Source organism: Seriola lalandi, unplaced genomic scaffold, assembly GCF_002814215.2.
Source record: "Seriola lalandi dorsalis isolate HSWRI2012SDOR001 ecotype SW California unplaced genomic scaffold, Sedor1 jcf7180002054326, whole genome shotgun sequence".
NCBI lineage: Eukaryota > Metazoa > Chordata > Actinopteri > Carangiformes > Carangidae > Seriola > Seriola lalandi.
Window position 1 is genome coordinate 526,055 of NW_019524879.1, and position 19,333 is coordinate 545,387.

The 19,333-nt window shown below is 38.4% G+C and overlaps 1 long non-coding RNA gene across 1 annotated transcript in view; it reads right to left on the reverse strand.

The window, feature by feature from the left end:
* Positions 1–19,333, reverse strand: part of LOC147819084 (uncharacterized) — a 102,834-nt gene that overhangs the window by 59,750 nt on the left and 23,751 nt on the right. The gene's annotated exons all lie outside the window — the stretch shown is intronic.

Consider the following 19,333-nt stretch of genomic DNA (forward strand, 5'->3'; position numbering starts at 1 on the left):
TTTGAAATTCCTGTTTCAGTGATTGGAAGGTAGCTTATCTACATTTAAAAGCTTTGGCTGATAAATGTGTGCTGTGAGCTTAAGTGTGTAGGTTTTGACAAGACTAATCTTTGTCACACAAAGATCGCTTATGCTCTCATTACATGCATGTCTGAAGTTATTTAAATTAATGGCACCAGACTGTTGTTCACTGTTGCTAGACTCCAAAGAGATTTTTAATTTAAAGACAGAACCCCATGCATTATAGATGGATTGTTGGTGGTTGTAATGATGGCCTCAATTTATGACAATCAAGCACTGCACTCAATTTAAGCACATTACTGTTCATCACAGAGAAAGGAAGAGTGGTGGGTAAGAGAAAATGAAAAATGGGTGAAGTAAGTCATTTGCTTTGACAAGTCCGCACCACAGCCAGTCACTGTGCAACTGTACTGACTGGCTTCCTGTAAAATCCATTTCTTGCTGTCAATACCTCTGTTGTTCCCTCCATCTTCCACATTGCCACTGCCATTGATCAATGTCAGCAGGACAGATTCTGATATGAACAAGGGAGGGGGATACATAGCTGTTGAAGCATAGTGAAGACTAAGAGTAATTGTGTTTCACTGGAAAAAGCAAAGCAGTGTAAGGGTTGTGTGTTGGACACAAGCTCTGACTGGTGTCTTTATGTGTACTGTCATGAAATGTTACTATGATGTATCAAATTCTGCAGGTTTATATGGATAGGATGTCATTTATCATGCTCAGGACAAACTCCAACACTTCAAAGATAGACGCTGGGTTCAGTGACCTTGGACTTGGCTAATAGAGATATATCCCAATCAATAAGCTCCATCTGTTCCCTGGAGCTTTGCTCTTGGTCTATGCACACACTCCTGACTGGACTCTGTATTTCACTCTACTTCTCCATCTCATTTCTCACATAAGAAATAAGGCAAAGATCTGGAGTCACACAGAGGATGAAGGAAACGTCCGAATAACTGCCGTATGAATTATTTTTGATTAAATAAGAACTATCACTGATTGATAGCTGGAAACTAAAGTCACTTACTAGGTGATTATAATCTTATTGATTATTGATCTATATTTATTATAGCTATAAAGAAACTACCAAATCTAAGGTTTAGCAGCCCTTGTTTATCTGTTTACAAGGACAAATGGGAAATTGTTAAAGGACCATAACAGTGGTCTTGTATGAATTTGGCCCAATATCTTGCAGGCATTAATGTTTTCAAAACGGTCCTTAGTAGTGTATTAAAGGACACTGCAATGTACTAAAGTGATACGATAGTTCCTTAAATTTAATAGGAATTGATTTGTTTAACCACTATCATACCTGCATTGTTTTTTGTGTTCTAATCAAGCTAAAAGGGTTTTGATTAGAATATTAATCAAAATTTGGACCCTTGAATGATTTATGATGCAAGGTCTTTGTGTGCAAGGAGGAAAGATGTGGTATTTTTTTTCATGCCACGCTCCAATTTACAGCATAATAAATCTGAGCCTCAGATTGCCTAAAATAGTATCATTAAACCTTTGGTGGTGGGAACATTCAAAACCACTTCTCTCCGATTATGAAGGTGAATAGGCACGTTTGACAATTTGACAAAACAATCATTCAGATGTCTATGCACTCCAAATCATGTTTAATGCGTTTTTTCCTTTCAGTCCATTTTTGTAAATTGTCTCCTGATCCACTAATCCATCATATGGTTTTGCAGTAAACAACAGTGGTAATGTATCATAAACAAATGAGATCTCTCATCTCTGCATGTGAAACGTATGTGTGCTGCTTGTGTGTGTCTGTACGATCTGTTTGTATTCATATTTGTCATCCTGCTCAAACTAAACAAGATTGGACAGGTATACATTACGTTGTGAAAGGAGCTCATTTGAAGATGTTTTTAGCACGTAATTAAGCTGGCTAGCCTTAAGAGAAGGAGAACAGAGATTGTGTGGCCATGCATGATAAGTGGTCCTGCCTCCCTAGTTTCTTTCCCCCTGCCTGAAACAGTGATGCCAGATGCCAAGGCTGACAGCTTAGTTAACATAGTAATCATGAGATCAACAAGCACTAAATGATCCAATGAAAGAAATGTCCATCATGTTAGCATAACTCTACAGGGAAAAGGCTGCCATGTGATCTGTAATACTGGTTTACTCTGAATTTTTGATCATTAACTTATGTTTGTTCACAAATACCATCCTCTGCCTGATAATGGAAACACCGCTGCATTCATATATAGTATGCTTTGTAAGTAAGAATCCAAATCAGAATGATTACATTTGCTTAACTCAATGCATGCACAGGACACTGTCACTGTTTTCAACTTTGTTTACTTCACTCACATCTTCTCTTCATTTTGTTGTGGTATCAACAATTTGGTCAGTGCCAAATAACAGTACATCCTGAGATTTGATTAATCTCTGCACCCACTTCTTGTGACATTTTATCTGCAAGATTTTAAAACAGAGAGATTTTCCAGATGACAGCTCTAACAAAACCATGTTCCAGAATGTCCTTTTTCAATTATTAATCCTTGAGGGGGCTTACTAAGGAAAGGAGATCCTACATGACTGCCCTGATCCCATCTGAAGTACCAGTATGCTTGAGGTGTCCATGATTACAGTGACCAAGCAGGCCACTAGGGGCAGAATGGTGACCTGCAGTATGCTGACAGGGGACAGAGTGGGACTATAACCTGGTTCGTCACCCTCCTCACCCTTAGACTATTTGACGTGGACTCCCTGCCAGAACAGATAACATTTACTACAGAGCAGTGAACAACCCAGCACAGATGGACCAGAGTCCAACACACAATCACTGACCTCTTTTCACCACTGTGGATATTCATACAGCCTGTATTCACATGAAAGAAGATGCTGAAAAAAATAGTCCAATCAATTAGTCCTCTCTAATTAATTAAAGGTCTCTGAACTGACCAGACCATCAAAATAAGCATTTACAGTGAGGCATTACTTTGTAACATCTTATGCAAATGTATTACACATATTTGGGGTATTCGCTGTGCAGAAAGCTGATGATGCTCATCTTATCATTTACATGGTATTAGGGCGCTAACCAGATAATGACTCACTCAACACATTGGGAAGCAAATTTAGATTACCCACAAGCTAATGGACATTTTTGGACCTAATGTGATTTTCTCTATTTCAACCTTATACCACACTGGCTGATGAACAATTGGAATAGGGTAATTTCTCTGTATGTGTTTGCCAACAACAAACTTTACATGAGCCCAAATTTGCTCTATGGAGCTTTTTCTTTCCCTAATCAAGTCTTTCTTTTAGGCATGTTTAGCAGAGCTGGGAGTTGAAGAGAGGGAAAGCTCTGGTGCTGTAAATACCATTAAGAGTTCATTTGGTATGTTTATTGTGTCTTTGGATGATGAATCCGAACATCATTAATAGGCCGGTCCTGTGTGTGTAGGGATGGGCAGACATATGGCTGCCAGTTCCCTGGACCACCAATCTCATAAATCACAAATGACAACAGATAATGAATGCAGGGCTATCAGATTGGTTTGCCCATCTCTACATCAGCTCTGTGAAGTGAAGGTAGAATTTATATTTACAAGAAACTGTGTTCAACATGAAATACATGCCCCAATGTTTAAGCATGAATAAGTTAAGACCAGGATGAAACAATTATTTAGCTACAGTATGCATCATGTGGCCCCCCAAACAATTGTGAATTAAATCTGATTTGCTTGTTCATTTGTTGTATTTAAATTACATATACACACACACACATATATACACACTGCAATATAAATGTAGCTATGAGAGGTTTAGCTTTTACACCACTCAGTGCATTTTGCTCACTCTTGTCCTGAATTTCGACTCTCCACCTTGCCGTCATTACTGTTCCTCATCAGCACATCTGGGCCCCACAGCCAGACAGATGGAAAGTAGATGAGGCCTGTCTTTAGTCTGGGGACTAAGCCAGGTGTTCAGACCTTACTTCACGAATATATTGGTAACATCAAGTCCCAAAAGATGTTACTAAGGGTATTTGGCAGAGCCTTAGAGGCTTTAGTGTCTGGTTGCTGAGCCTGAATATGACTGCAAAGCCTTGAGGCAATATTCATAGGCAAATTAGTCTTGCAAAGCAGACTAATATTATACCACAAGCTGTCATATACTGTTAAGACGGATGACATATTAAGGGAAGAGTGTTGGTGAAGTTCATCTAGTAGTTAATGAGGCAGTTGAAGACCATACCGTTTACCATAACCGTCAAACACTTACACTATGACTAAGATTGGTCTATAATGAATTTGCAAATCAAGCAGTAACACGAAGAAGTTTGTGCTGTTGGACCTCACCTATCTGTCTTTATCTTAAGAAAGAAAGTTCCATTCCATTCAATGTCAATCTTTCAACCTGAGTATACGAGTTTTCTCTCTCTCTCTCTTTCACACTCACAGACACATGCACGCACACACACACGCACACACACAAAGATGCAGACGCATACACACAATTTCCCTTGAAATCCCTACCTAAATTATCCTGGAAACTGGGGGGGGGGGGGGGGGGGGGGGGAAACTGCCAAGTTGATGGGAGGGCAGAACGGGATTGTGGGTAATTTCATGTCACATTTCGAGCAGACTGATGTCTCTTTGGACAGATAATAGCCTACAGCATACAGAGACAGAAAAGGGAAAGTCACAGTGAACCCTCACTTCAAACACTTTACCCCACATTTCCAGAAATGCTTCTATGTATTTTCTTCTGAGGAGTATTTGCATTTTCTCCACATTTATAAATTTGCATAGGCAAATGAAAATTGCTTGTGTCTCTGAACACTTACATTATTGGCTCCCTAGTCTCATCGCCTCTGCTAATAATACACTTTCATTACAAAGCAAGGAGCATCGATAACCTACACAATGCACTCATCTGTGGACGTGTTTCCACCCCATCAAAAGGGCAGAATGAAGTCTACCTGTGATGAAGTGAAACTTTTGCTGTCAACAACGTTCCACTTTTTTTTTTGTTCCACCAAGTCTTGGATGGACATGAATGAAAAACTCACGTTTGAATCATCGGAACAAAAGATTAATGACAAATTAGAAAATGTCTAGGTTTTTGTTTAAAATAAAAAAAAAGAAAATGAAAAGATACAAGTATTTTGGTATGAAAAAAATAAGAGGAAAAGTTGATTATGTTCTCCCAATGCATTTTGATAAGAAACATCCAATCTTAGAGCTATATACTCTGTTACATATGCTGCTAGCAACAGGCAGAAGCTATATATTAGGCTTTTTAGAAAACTGCTTTAGGATTCACTTTTAAATTCTGAGCAACTGGCAGCTATTCTGTGTCATTTTTTCCCATCTGCAACAAGTATTAAAGTGAATTCTGTACACATCCAATTTGTGCCTCTGACTGGCTTCTTCTACTTCTCAAGCAACAGTTTTCAACACAGAAAAAGACCAAAGCCACCACTGGTTTTGAACGAAACTAAACCTGTAAATACAGTATACTGCACAACACAAGACAGCTCACTGGAAATAATCTCACAGGGCCCAACCAAAGCAAGGAGTGGTACCCATTCACAAACTCCCAGGTCTTACAAGTTTCACAGCTTGAGTGGACAGCAGTATGTGCTGGCAGAAATAGCAGTGACGAAATTGTGCAAAGCCAGCAGTAATGAGACCGAAAAGATGGGGCTAATTAAAAATAATGAGCTCTGTGTTTTGTCTCTCTACCAGCCATCTCCACAACTGACAGGAACCTGATCACAGTCTAACACAACTTTATTTGAGATCTGTAAAAATTCTTGTTTACCACTGAGATCCATCAGCCTCCAGACATCAAATCACATATACCTGCAGCTCGTGGACAGAAATTTGAGGGCAAACACTTGGTACATTTTGTTGCAAATAAGGAATTGTCTCCACTATGCTGTCTAATTTTCTTTATTGGCGTATTTGACCAATTCAAACTCCTTATGCGTAAAAGTAATAACCCTAAATTTTAAATGCATTATTAATTATGCCTAATATGCTGTGTGTTACATTTCTGAGCACTGCAGGAAAAAGTTGTATGCAGATGGGAAATCATATAAACAAGCACTGAAACATTTTTAAAAAATCTAATCATCTATTTACTACTTGTGTGAAGGAGGGATATGAATTCTTTACAGGCTGTATAATCCACCATCATGTTCTCACTCTTAGTTTTTGCTGATAAATAAAATGAAATACATAAATGAAATAACTGAATGTCAATCAACGCATAGAGAATAGCTGTGTATAAATGTCATTTGTAGAAAACAGGGTTACACCATCTCTAACCGCTTTCTCAACTCCCGTTTTGCCTTTTGGTTTCTGCACTAAACTTTATTATTTTTAGTTTCCACCATCCCTCTATACAACCCTCTCCCTCATCTTATTCTCGGTTTCTTTCTCTGGTCTTTTTGCAAATTGCTCAGCAAAAGCGTTTGCTAAAGCAGAAGAGTTTGTGATCTAATCTGGGCCCTCTCCTGCCTTACAATGAACATCATTCCCTATTCTACCACTCTCATGGTCCCTCTCATCCTGTGCCTTTACCCATGCATTATTTTTGTACTACTCTCTTCACATTTAAAGTCTCATCATTCTTTTCCCTCTTTCAGTATACTTGCACATTTTGTTTCCTCACACATCTCACTCTTTCCAATCAGCCAGTTCTGTTTTCCTACATATCTTTAGTAGACGTTATACTACTGCATTTCCTGGCTGATAACACATCCTTTAAAAGCTGTATTTTCAAAATAAACAGATGATTTATAATGTCTATTAGTGGTAAGACTCAAGGAAGAACACAAGAGCGGTGGGTGCTCCATTGACTGCCAGGGATGACAACACTGTCTCATTGTTTTGTGTCTGCTGTTAATTTAGTTTGGCATCTTCACGGGTAGAAAATTGGAAAATGTTTGGGTCTGTGCTTCAGTGGACACAGTAAATGGTGCATCCTCACAGATGCAGTCAAACATGAACCACCACCACCACCCCATACCCCACCCTCCACCGGCACCATCCACCATCCAACACACACACACAAACACAAACACACACACACACACACACACACACACACACACACACACACACACACACACATTCAAGCATTTTACTCTTTGGCATGAAGATTGTCATGGCATTCACAATATCGCCTTTGCCAAGAAAATCAGAAATGTTTTTTTTCTTCTTATTGTTCACTCGTGTGGAGGACAAGAAAATGATTAAATTGGCCTGAAATGAATGGATGATAAGGACTTGGTTAAATGCCTTCAAAACAATGGCTTTAACCTACACGCAAATCCCCACATTAAAGGTTCACAAAGTTAAGTTACAGGGGTTTACAATTTTCATTCTTGGGTCTAAAAATAAAAATTCCACTGTGTGTTGAAAAGTGGTATCAATATGCAGTGGAGGCAGAAAACCATCATTACACAGCAAATAAGATTGAGTGAACACCAGATTTATAGATATATTTTACTACTCTCAACAAATGCCTGGCCTATGTTATAGGAACCAACCGCATCATTTTGAAACTCCTTGACAAGTAGAAACAAATAGTCAGTATTCATTTTAGGCCTGGTTGTCTTTTCTCAGGGGACTTGTCACAAGCCAAAGTTGTATGTGTATACTATATTTCCAACTTTCGAGGCATAAAACAAAGCTTCCTCCCAAAGCGCTTGTCTTTCAACAGGTTCTCTCACTGTACACTCTTTCATTTGCACACAGCAGAATGATACATCCTCAGCCTTATTTTTATGATGTATCCTGGTCTGAAAAAACAAGCAGGTGTGAATTCTAACTGTCAGTGCAGATGATATCCAACTGGGTGCTGAGCATCTATCACCGTGAGAACCCCATGGTGTCATGTTTGGTAGGTCGACTTTAAAAGGCCAGTACAGATTCCCGTGCACACACTGAGCTGTCAGCAACTGTTGACCCTACCACTCACTCTCACTAACAACCATCTCCTCAGCCCACTGTGAGGTGTGGCTTTGCAATTTCAGCACTCGTGCTGCTCAGATATGTCCACCTCTCCATGTGCTTGTCACCCACAGCCATGCCAAATATTGCCCCCCGTTCAACAGCTGCCCAATCAGCATCAGAAAGGAAGATTGTTTGGCTGAAAAGGAGAGAGAGAAAAGGAACTAGTAGATATATGTTTATTTATGGTCTTTACATTCATGTCATGGTGGTAGAAGTTTTCCTGACTTACAAATGCAGCATTTCCCATTGTTTATTTTTTTCGGCAATGGATGGACAGACACACACACACGTTTTTATGAGTGCTCTAATGACAGGCACGCAGAGAGGGCTGGTAGAGAGACTGATACAACAGGACCTCCCACCAGGATTTGTCTCAGTATGCCCGATGGCCAATCTGACTATGATGATTTTTTTAATGTACCCGGGTGGTGCATGGGTGTTGAATATCAATAGGTTATAAAAATCAATCTAACTTAATGTTTGCCAGTTAAATCTAACTCTCTCTTCTCTTTTTTCCCTCTTCTCTTCTTCTTTCTATCTCTCCCCCTTTTGCCTCAGCCAGCTTTTGCTTCATGTCTCCACGTTATCTGGCGTTTCGAATTAAAAGCCCTCTACAGAGCCATGTAATTGCAGCTTCATGATATCAATTTTGCAGCGGTGGGCTCCTGCTGCAAAATGCATACAAAGGAAACACTGAAATGTGACTGTGTCTGTCCTTCTCTGGGCATTTGTCTTTGTGTCCTAGTCCATGCAAGAGCAGTCCCATCCAATTCCCTGCTGTCAGTTGTAAGAACTTGGAGGCAGCACAAGTGAGATTTAGTTGAGTATTTGCAGGACAAAGTCATACTCGCACCACTATGAGATGCTGAGGTTTTTGTCACCTTGGGCATGTAAACAACAGCTCCAGAGCTACGTGCTCTTACACAACGATTCTCAACAGCCTTGTGCTTCATTTAATAAACAGACTTCTGTGGCATCATTGAAAATATCCTAAGGCAACATAGCAAGCTGAATGAATTTCCCTAAGTAGTTGTAGTTCTCCTATTCTCAAAGAACAACAGAGAGCTGGTTTGGGCAGTGAGGGTGGTCATTAATCAGAACTGAACATCCTTTTGCTCTTAAAGTTAAATAAAAACAAAATTTAGAATCAAATATTTTGGAGTGGATTAAGATAGCAGTTCAAGCTGAGCATGAATTTGAATTAATTCATATCAACATTTTTCTAGCACCTTCTGAAGCAGCAGAATGAGGCTGGGTTACATGTAAATGACCTCTCTTTCTCTCTGTCAAATACCAGATTATGTTGATGGTCCAACCATTCACTAGTCTCACCTTTTTTGCTACTTCTGAGAATATATTTTTACTTTTATCTTCTATTTATTTTATCAACTACAAAAGTAGGGGTGTAATGATTCTCCAAATCCACCGTTCAGATCAGACCTTGAATTTTGAACCACAGTTTGGTTCACATCTTGGTTGTCAATTAAATGGCTTAAAAGGACTTGGACCTCGACTTGAATGTGCCCCCAGGGGTCTACAATTTCAGGCTTATTGTCCGTCTTGAGCTAATAAAACTAATCTAACTTTTACTGCAGACATGATTATTTTAACTCAATTGGACAAATAAAAGTCACCTCACACACAGTCAGAGGACAATAAAATAGGGGTATTGCCAGCCTAACTTTAAATAATATAACAATTTTGCGGGTCTGTGTTCCCAAATCCAAGATTGTAAACATTAGTATTGCGGTTTTGGCCTCAGTTTTAGAATCAATACACACCTATAAAAACAGATAGATAGATAGACAGATAGATAGACACAATATTTTAATTGGATTTTTACATGTTTTACCATGAACAACAATTGGTTTCTGTGTCAAGAATGTGGGTTTCAAACTTTTCTATTTTGAATGTGTACTGGGGTCTAATTTGAAAGAAGTGATTAACTATTATCTAATGCTAATTATTTGAGTGTATGGAGATAATAATCGACAGAAAAAACGCACACATATTCCATACTAACTAACAAGGTTATTCACAGGAGGTGTCTGGTCGGTCGCAATATTTATATTTTTAGTATCATTATCTCTCCAGCCACTGCGGGTCAAAGCCACTCATCACTCTATGCTTTTGAGAACATCTTTTGAGAACATCTGGGAAGATGAATAAAAAGTGATGTTAAAATCATGTAAATGTCGTTAATACACTCCTGAAGACTTGGTACTCTTGCCTTGACTCCTCTCTCGCGCTCTGATCCTCTCCTCCACCGGCACCTTCCACTTGTGGCTGAGAACTACACCTACTTTCAGTCCTGACACATTAACCGTATCTCGTCAGTAACATGAATTAACATTTTTTCCCACATTAGAAGAACTAATGATGTCTGCACTCTGGACTGTTTCACCTGTCCTCGTGATTCTCCTCATCACAAACTCTCTTTTTAAATTATTATCTGTGATTTGAGACATTTCTACCAAAAAAAACACACGATGGGATGTAATGTTAATTTGGGGAAAGTTTTCAAGAAGCTGGGTATGCTTGGGTGTAATAGAGATAATATTCACTTGTTTGAATAGCCGCAAGATCAGGTCGCCACCTCCTTCTGCAAGCAGAAAATGTAGCGCGTTCGTATTCTTCTACTTTAGCAATTTTGGATGGCTCTGCCTGATGCATGGATTACGATACAGATGCCACTACATTGCCGTACAGCCACAATTGCAGTTACAAACGTCAAATCCACCGAGTACCAAGAAAACAAGTATGCCTTCTAGAATTTGTTTGGGAGGCGGAGGTGGCAAGAAATTTGATGGAGGCGGCTGCCTCACAATTCTTTATGCAGGAAAAACCCTGATAGAGTGAAGAAAAAACCCATCTACAAGATCATGTAATATCCAGGAAAATGGAGAAAACATGATTTAACCATTGATTCTGAAATCAGGAATTAACATTCTCTGATCAAAACTTTGATATATGAAAATAACGTATATAATATGAAGTTGATCATGTGGCCCAAATAACCCCTCTACTGGAGCAAGATTGAATACATGAGCAGAAGAAAAAACCTGCAGACAAAACTGGACAAAAGGGAGACAACTATGAGACACGTTTCATCAATATAATACACTTCACAAGAGTGATAAGGAAATAATAGTCACTATATAGATGAAATTGAGAATCAACAGGAATATACCATGATGATGAGTATGAGATTGGTTTTATCCATTTGCGTGGTGCTTGAAAAGAAAGATCCACCCTGCAGTCCACCAAAAAAGTGCCCCTGATTGAGTTCTGTAATTTGGGGGCACAGACAATGTCAGCCTCTGATTGCTGGGAGGCACGGAGACAAAAGAGCGGCAGGAGGATGACGACGAAATGGAAGAACAAGAAGAGAGGACTGATTTTGTACAAGTGATTGGGCTTGGGCCCGGGGCTGTCGGCCAATTTCATATAAGTGAAGATACTGATGGCTGATGATGAGCAGACGTTTCAAAATGGGAAGCTTCAAAATGGAAAGCAGAGGGAAATAAATTTGGGTAGCAAAGGGTAAGAGTTTGGACACAGTGAACGAGGGAGTGAGAAACTTCTTTCCATGTCGCTCAGAAGTAATTGCTATAGAAACCACTGCATGCAATGGCAGTGATACTTAATCTAATTTAAGTGATATAGTTAGGGAGCTATTTAACATGTGCTATGAAAAAAAAAAACAGAAACAGAAACTTTCTGCTTGCGTGTCTGCACAACAAAGAAGAGTTGTTGGCATGTTTAATGCAGCTTTTCTGCATCAGTATACTGATGTTAATATTTATATTGTACATCTATATCTAATATTTATTCAGTCCGGTTATTCTCAGAGGACTTTACAATCTGTACAATGTTTAATACCAATGCTGTGTGCTTGAGTTTTTCTTATATAATTACACTACTTCAAACTCAATGCAATACCTTGGCACCACCTTTAACAGAAAATCAGATTTTGCTTCTATAATTCAAATATTAATGACTTTTGGCTTGCAAATTATTTCTGCTCACTATGAATAAATTACATTTTGTTCAGCACAACAATTTTCAACATAAGAGTCAAAAACATTGGTAAAAGTAAAAAGCTGGGATTTTACAACAAAAGAAGTGAAAAAATGTGTGAAAATTTCACTTTTTCAGTCCAATTAACAATTTTTCTAGAAATGACTGTCGATCTTGAAACAAAACATAATAAGGCGGATTACTGCAGTGGTGTTGTAAAACTACATACATAATTCTAGAAAAATAGTATCTTGATTTATCAGAAACAAATGAAATTTTTTTTTTCTCCTTTTTTTCTTGTTTTTTGTAAATCTTTTAAAACAAAGAGATAAACAAGATAATAATGAGACAAACTGACTCAATATGATTTGGGTGGAGATCTTGGTCCCATACTGCCCACATGCAAACATAGATACCATGCACTGACAGCAGAGGCCTATTTTAATGAGTCTCTTTCACTGACAAGCACCCCAGTCGCAGTATGGTTCATTAGTAACAAATACACAGCTTTCATGTTTGTTTTCTTGCCAGTATTTTATTATCAATTCCATCTGTGTCATTCTGTTTTCAGCTCTCTGAGGGTGTGATGGCCGAGGCTCTGGTTGATTGCATCAGGTTTTAATATCTGTCTGTTAGTTGTTTTCATCGACAGTGCACAATGGGTGAGAGAGGGAGGATATTGAGTCTGCCAAGAAGGGAAGCATCTGTCCCATTTGCAACCCACATATCAGCACATAGTTCCCATAACTAACACAGCACATTGGACACACACACTCAAAGAATTCCCCAAATTCTTCTATTGAATGTAAGTGAGATGATGTGTGTATGTGTGTTTGTCTGTGAGTAGAAGGGATATTTTTTAGGGTTTCGGAGAGAAATGAGCCAACAGGCACCAGAGATGATACTATGTGTATCAGAAAACACAATGGCACAGTAATACTGATGATACATCACAGTCAGTCTGTGTACCAGAGCAGCTGGTGATGTCAATGACTTTGCACAGAAATATCCACAATGCTGCATGCCAATGTATTAAGATGCCTACACAATGCTACCTACAAGAATTTGCACACTATATGTATTTTAGTTGCTTTTGCATGTTGAAATATAGCTGCTTTGGTTCCACCCACAAAGAAGTATATTATAAGTTCCCTGCATATGTGAATGTGAGTGTCTGTGATGCCCAAGATGTCTGCCCAGTGTATGCTGGGATATATCTAGTCTCCAGTAACTCTGAAAACTTTCAAGTGGTTTTAAAAATGTTATGGTTAAAATTTGAAACGGAAAGAAATGTCTTACTCAGACTATAAAATGACAAATTTGCTGGAAATTAGCTCCGTGTTCTCTGATTGAGGATTATACTTTTTAGATGGGACACATCAGAGCAAACATAGGCAGCAAGAGTAAAATCTTCTGCTTGATAATGTGTTCATTAGGTTATAAATGGCCTGGAATTTGGTTGTAAGGCTTCAGCAGCTTGTGACCCTTACAAGAATAAAGTAAAGCTTTTTTATAGGGTTGCGCAATTAACCCCATAGACATTTAAAACCTCTCACCGACTTAATCTCGCTCATGTAGGTTAATTTCGTTAATACTTTCCCCAATGTATGCATTCATGATGGTCCCATTAAAAAATTGTGTCCAGTCATGTGCCTCTGCCGGTCCAACTAACCTTCGTCCATGGTTACTCAAAGCAAAGCTGGCGATATGGATGACACAAGTGCAAGCACCAAGCCTCAGGCTACTTGCACACTAACGCGTTTTAGCTTGTAGCTTTGCTACGTTTACACTTGGCGACCACTAGTCTGCAGTTTTCAGGCCTCTAAAACTAAGGCTTGGATACACTGTTGAACACATTTTAGTCTGAAAACAGTGAGGTTTTGTTGTTGTCTGGACAGGCAGAAAACGGAGGCTTTTGGAAACAATAATGCAGACATCTGCCTCGCCTCCTGATTGGGTCTCATCAGTCACGACTACCATACAGTGGTGAATGCAACGTGGACACCACCAGTTTGTTTAAACACTTGGAACACAATCATTTTATTAACCAAAATCGAGGTACCTTTTTTTATGGGCAAAGGGAATTTGTGCTGAAATGTTTTCTGAGATTAAGTGATTTTTTTTCTCTTTTCAACATGTAAAATGGTATTATTTTTATTGGTGTTTTTATCAAAATTATATAACATTAAATTAAAACAAACACTGTAAAATGAAATTATGTACCGTGCAGGTCAATAGTTTGGACACACCTTTCCATTCACTTGCAGCATGTGCATCCAAACTTTTAACTGGTACTGTATATTATATCAATATTGCAGTGTTTTCAAGATGAAGATAAGAAAGACTGACTGACTGCAGGTACACACTACTGACAAAAAAGGAAATAGCTACAGTATAGACTGAAGTTGTTCAGTCCCTCAGTGCAGCCTGAAGCCCATTTTCAATACTCCCGCCATGGTCTACCAATTCTATTGTAGGTTGGTCCTGCTACAGCAGTAGTATTTTGGGTATCTGGGTAGTTTCCAGAGCCTGTAGCAGTGTATGTGTGTTTGCTACCAAAAAGAGCCACATCACTATTACCTCTTCATTTATAAGTTGTGTATGTAAACAAACAATCAAGACTAACTGACAATTATGTCAGCCAGGCTTAGTTGCACCAACAATTATGCCAATTTATGCTCAACTGCTAGCTATACAGTGAATGCTACACACAACTGTAATTTCATGTAAATGAACAATTAGTAGTTACACTTACACTCCACAGATAGTCAATTCACATGCACACAATTACTAAAATGGTTGTACAATTTGTCTAGAACTGAATATACTTATATACAACACTGTTGCATATGCAATTTCACTGTCAGAGCAGATGACATCAAAGAGTAAGCACATGAAATTTAGGTGTTCTCTTGAAACCTTTTCAACTAAATTCAATCAGTTGATTTACATAACTAAACTTAAAATGTATCAATTAAATTAAAATATACATTGCAATGCAATCAAAAACTCCATATCACACAGAATTACAGACAAAAAAGAACAGTGAATCACTGTTGTTGGGAACTGCATATAATCTTGAAGCTCATAACTGAGATTTAAATTGTGAGGGTTGTTTTGGGCAATGCTTGTTGTAATAATTTCCCTAAGTGTCTTCAAAGCAGGAGAAAAATGCAGAAAAGAAGAAATCCATTCCATAATCCTTTACCTTATCAGTTGCTTTGAGTAAGGTCACCATACACTGTGTACAGGCTCAGATAGGGATTAATGCAGTACAATACAATACAATACAGTTAATGTTAAGTGTGTTTTTGTCTAAGCAAGACTATAGTCAATTAGTCAACTTCTCATGTGCTCTCTCTCTCTGTTTTTTCTCCCCCTCACACAAAAACACACACTCAATTCCATGTACAGAACACAGACACACACACAAGCTGAACACACTTGGCTTCGGATGGAAAGTCATTCCACTTAGCTGCTCTGAGCTGGGTGCTTCTTAATCACAGTAACTAAAAAGGCTGTGGAGAATGGCCCAAAAACCTCTTATAAGCTAAAAGGGGGGCAATCTAGTTATTACAACAGTGACCAAACACACACACACACACACACACACACACACATACGGCAGACAAGCTGATATGCATGCACACAAACAACCAGACAACAAGCAGCACAAACAACGTCACAGAGGGTAATTTTCACTGAAAAACACATAAATGACTATGAATATCGTAGAAATGAGAGAAAAAATAAGAGAAGATAAAAGCCATCTTGTTATACGAAAACAGAGATGAGTTGCTGTTTTTAATTCAAGCTGATGCCAAAAGTTGAATAGACCTTTGACAAAGTCACAGCAACATTGTGGCTATTATGAATGGCTGTGCAGGGAGGATGACATATTGTCAGAGCGAGACAAAGAAGAACAGTAATTAAGTTTATATAACAGACAAACCTTGGTGAAGGCAAGACTTCAGAGAAAATCTTTAGGAAAAAAAATATTTAAAAAGAAAGAGCTTTTTTTCCCCGTGGAGTAATACTTTGCAAAGACAAAAAAAACGGCTTAGAATTCTTATTCCAAAATAAAGAATTTCACCTCAACACAACAATTTCAGATTTTAGGAAGTGTCATCAAATGAGACAAAACCTCCATGTCTTGCGTTGACCTTCAAATATTAAATGATAAGGATGTAGATGTTAAAATACGAAAATATTTAAAATATGCAGCCAAGTTTATCGTTTCCTTATTGTCACATTTACATTTTGCAAAAGGGTATGACAAACCAATGTGTTTTGGCACACAGTCCAAATCTTGGCATCTACAACAAATCACCCCCTGTTGCATCCTATCAGTCAGAGCTCTGCGGCAATGCATATAACTAGTGTCTGTGTGAGGCCTGTTGTTTACCCCCAGGCGCCTTAAATACTCAATCATGTTCTGTAGCGACCAGGGTGGGAGAGAAAAAATAGATGTGGGAAATCATATTTTATGGTTTCTGGGGACAAAATTCTGAATATGTTCCAGGAATTGATGTTGGATGCTGCTGAATAACAGACAGATCTATTGGCAGCAGACACACCACATCTCTCCTTTTAATAAGAGGACACCAGCTCGTGCACTAAACTGAATGCAAACAGTTACAGCACCAGGAATTTGATGCCAAGGCACCATTGATCTGGCAATTGTGACTTGTCTTGTAACATCATTGATTCAATACACAGTTTATCATTTTCTGAGAATATGAGCCCTTGCTATCTGTGCTATACCACTCTCAATTGTAAACTTTAATAAAACTCTAAATCAGGACTTACGATTGACGCAACACTATGTGAAGACACATGGAAGGCCAAGCGCTTCAATAGAACAATTTTTTTTTCTTAAATGTGACCGCTCATTTATTCACAATTTTCATTTGAGTGGGGATGTCAGAAATAATTTTGGCGATAAGAAATCGAGTAATCCTAATTATGGATGTCAAGATACCAGAAATTTGGTACCAATACCATTGAAATTCCAAGGATTCTCGATACCAAATTCGATACAAAATAACAGGAAAACACAAAACAACATAAGCTGCTGCATATTCAGTATAACACATTTGCATGCACACAGTGTGCAAGCAGTAGTTTTAATGGAATAACATGGTGTCAGAATTGTGATGTGAAAATGAAAAAAGACAGAATTTTATTCTGACAGACAATGATGATAATACAGATAATGATGGACGCCTACGAATGTCTTATGAGCCGTCACTACATTAGCCTAAACAAGATAATGTTAGACTTTGTAAATGTTGTGTGTGGAAATGTCTAGTTGAAAACTGCTTTGGAACCACTGTAAACACCTGACATCATTGCATAATATTTGCATTCTGCCTAGTGTCAACCAGGTTCAGCCCTTTATCTGTTTGCTTCTCTCCTACTCTTTGTGCTCACATATGTAGTATTTCAAAGTTCCTTTCCAGACCTGTTTTAAGCTGTAAAAATACTATTATTATTAACATTTTGGTAAACATGGTTTTCCCACATAAAAAGTTTTAAAAAATTGGGAAAACTGGGGCTGGAAGCACATCTACACTTATTACCTCATTGAGAAATTCTGGATCAGGCCTTGTGCCTTGCACACCACCGCTGCTTACGCTAGGTTGACAGGTGAAAGTGCAGAAAGTATCAAGATGGTTAGCGGAGGATACATCAGACAGACTCAGCCATATGTTTGGGCCTCAGTCAGACCCAGACTCAGGAGTTTTTGAGGAGTGAGGAGTTTGTTGTGACCCAAAATCAGCGACTAGAAGACATAGCAAAACAATAAGTGTAGTTATTTGTTTGTGTTGTTTGATAGCTTGTAACTGGCAGTGGCTAAGACAGATTTAGTGGCTGTGCTAATGCAAACTCTTGCTTTCTGTACTGACAAGGTTTCAGTGACCAGTGAAAGAGCAGTGCGTATCAAGATAGTTAGGAGAGGACACATTAGAGAGACTCAGCCATATGTTTGAGCCTTAGTCAGACCCAGATTCACGAGGAGTCTAGTGTACACCAAAATCAGTGAGTAACAGACATATCAGAATGGATAGCGTAGTTAGTATCTTTTATTTGTTTATGGTGTTTGTTAGCTCACAACTGGCAGTTGCTGGCACAGTCATAGTGGGGCGGGTAATGCAAACTCTCGCTCTCTGTACTGACAAGGTTTCCGGTTTATTTTGGCCACCCCCTATTTCTGCAAGTTGATGAGATTGGTTACTTACGTTACATGACATTGAACGATGGCTGTCTGAAGGCATTTTTTATTAGACTGTCATTGGTTCACTGCAGCTCCAAGGTGGAGATACACAATCATGGTGTTGACTGGTTATTTCGCTCATGAAATCTCTTGTACTGCAATCCTGATTTTATAACCATGACGTCGTCTGACAAAATCATCATAGATGCATAAGTTAAATACTAAGACTGTGCTGTGATTTGGGCTATATGTACGTGTAAAATGGTTGCTCAGAGAGAAAATTCCCATCTCTCAGGGAGCCTATATGTTCAGAAACAAGAATTATGAATGCCAAGCAGTAGAGATACTGTGATAATAAGCTGGAATTGTCGGGGTCTGAATCACCCGGTTAAATGAGGCAAAATATTCTATCACATCAGCAAATTGAGGGCAGACAGAGTATTCCAACAGGAAACTCATTCAGTCCCTAAGGATCATAAGAGACTCAACAGAGCTGCTTTTTCAAAAATCTTTTACTCCAAGATCACTGCATCGAGCAGGGGTACAGCCATTCTCATACAAAGATATGTCTTATATGATGAAGTAAATGTAACAACCGATTTAGATGGGATGGGTTTGTAATGGTCCAGGGAAAATTAATATATATTATTTATTATTATAATTTACTTATAGCCAGCAATTTTCTGGAATTTATTTCAATTTTGCTTTACACCCAAACTGAGACAATCTGTTTAAGCTGCTTTTATAGCAGAGAAACAAACTCTCACAGCATAACCACTTATCAATTATCAATTAACTATTAATAACCAGTTTTAGACATTCTACGAAGAATTCTAGACTTAAAAGTTCAGTGATAAAACAGAAACAAAATTATTTCTTTGACAAAATGGAATTCCCAACCATCGGTGAACAAGAAAATCTTGATCGGCCTATATCAGTAAAAGAAATTGAGCAAGCAATCACACAAATGATAAGTAGTAAGGAACCTGATGGATTCTCCATCGAATTTTATAAGAATTTTTCACAGAAGAATGGCTCCAATCCTCAGTGAAGTGCTTACAGAATAATTTCAGAGGAA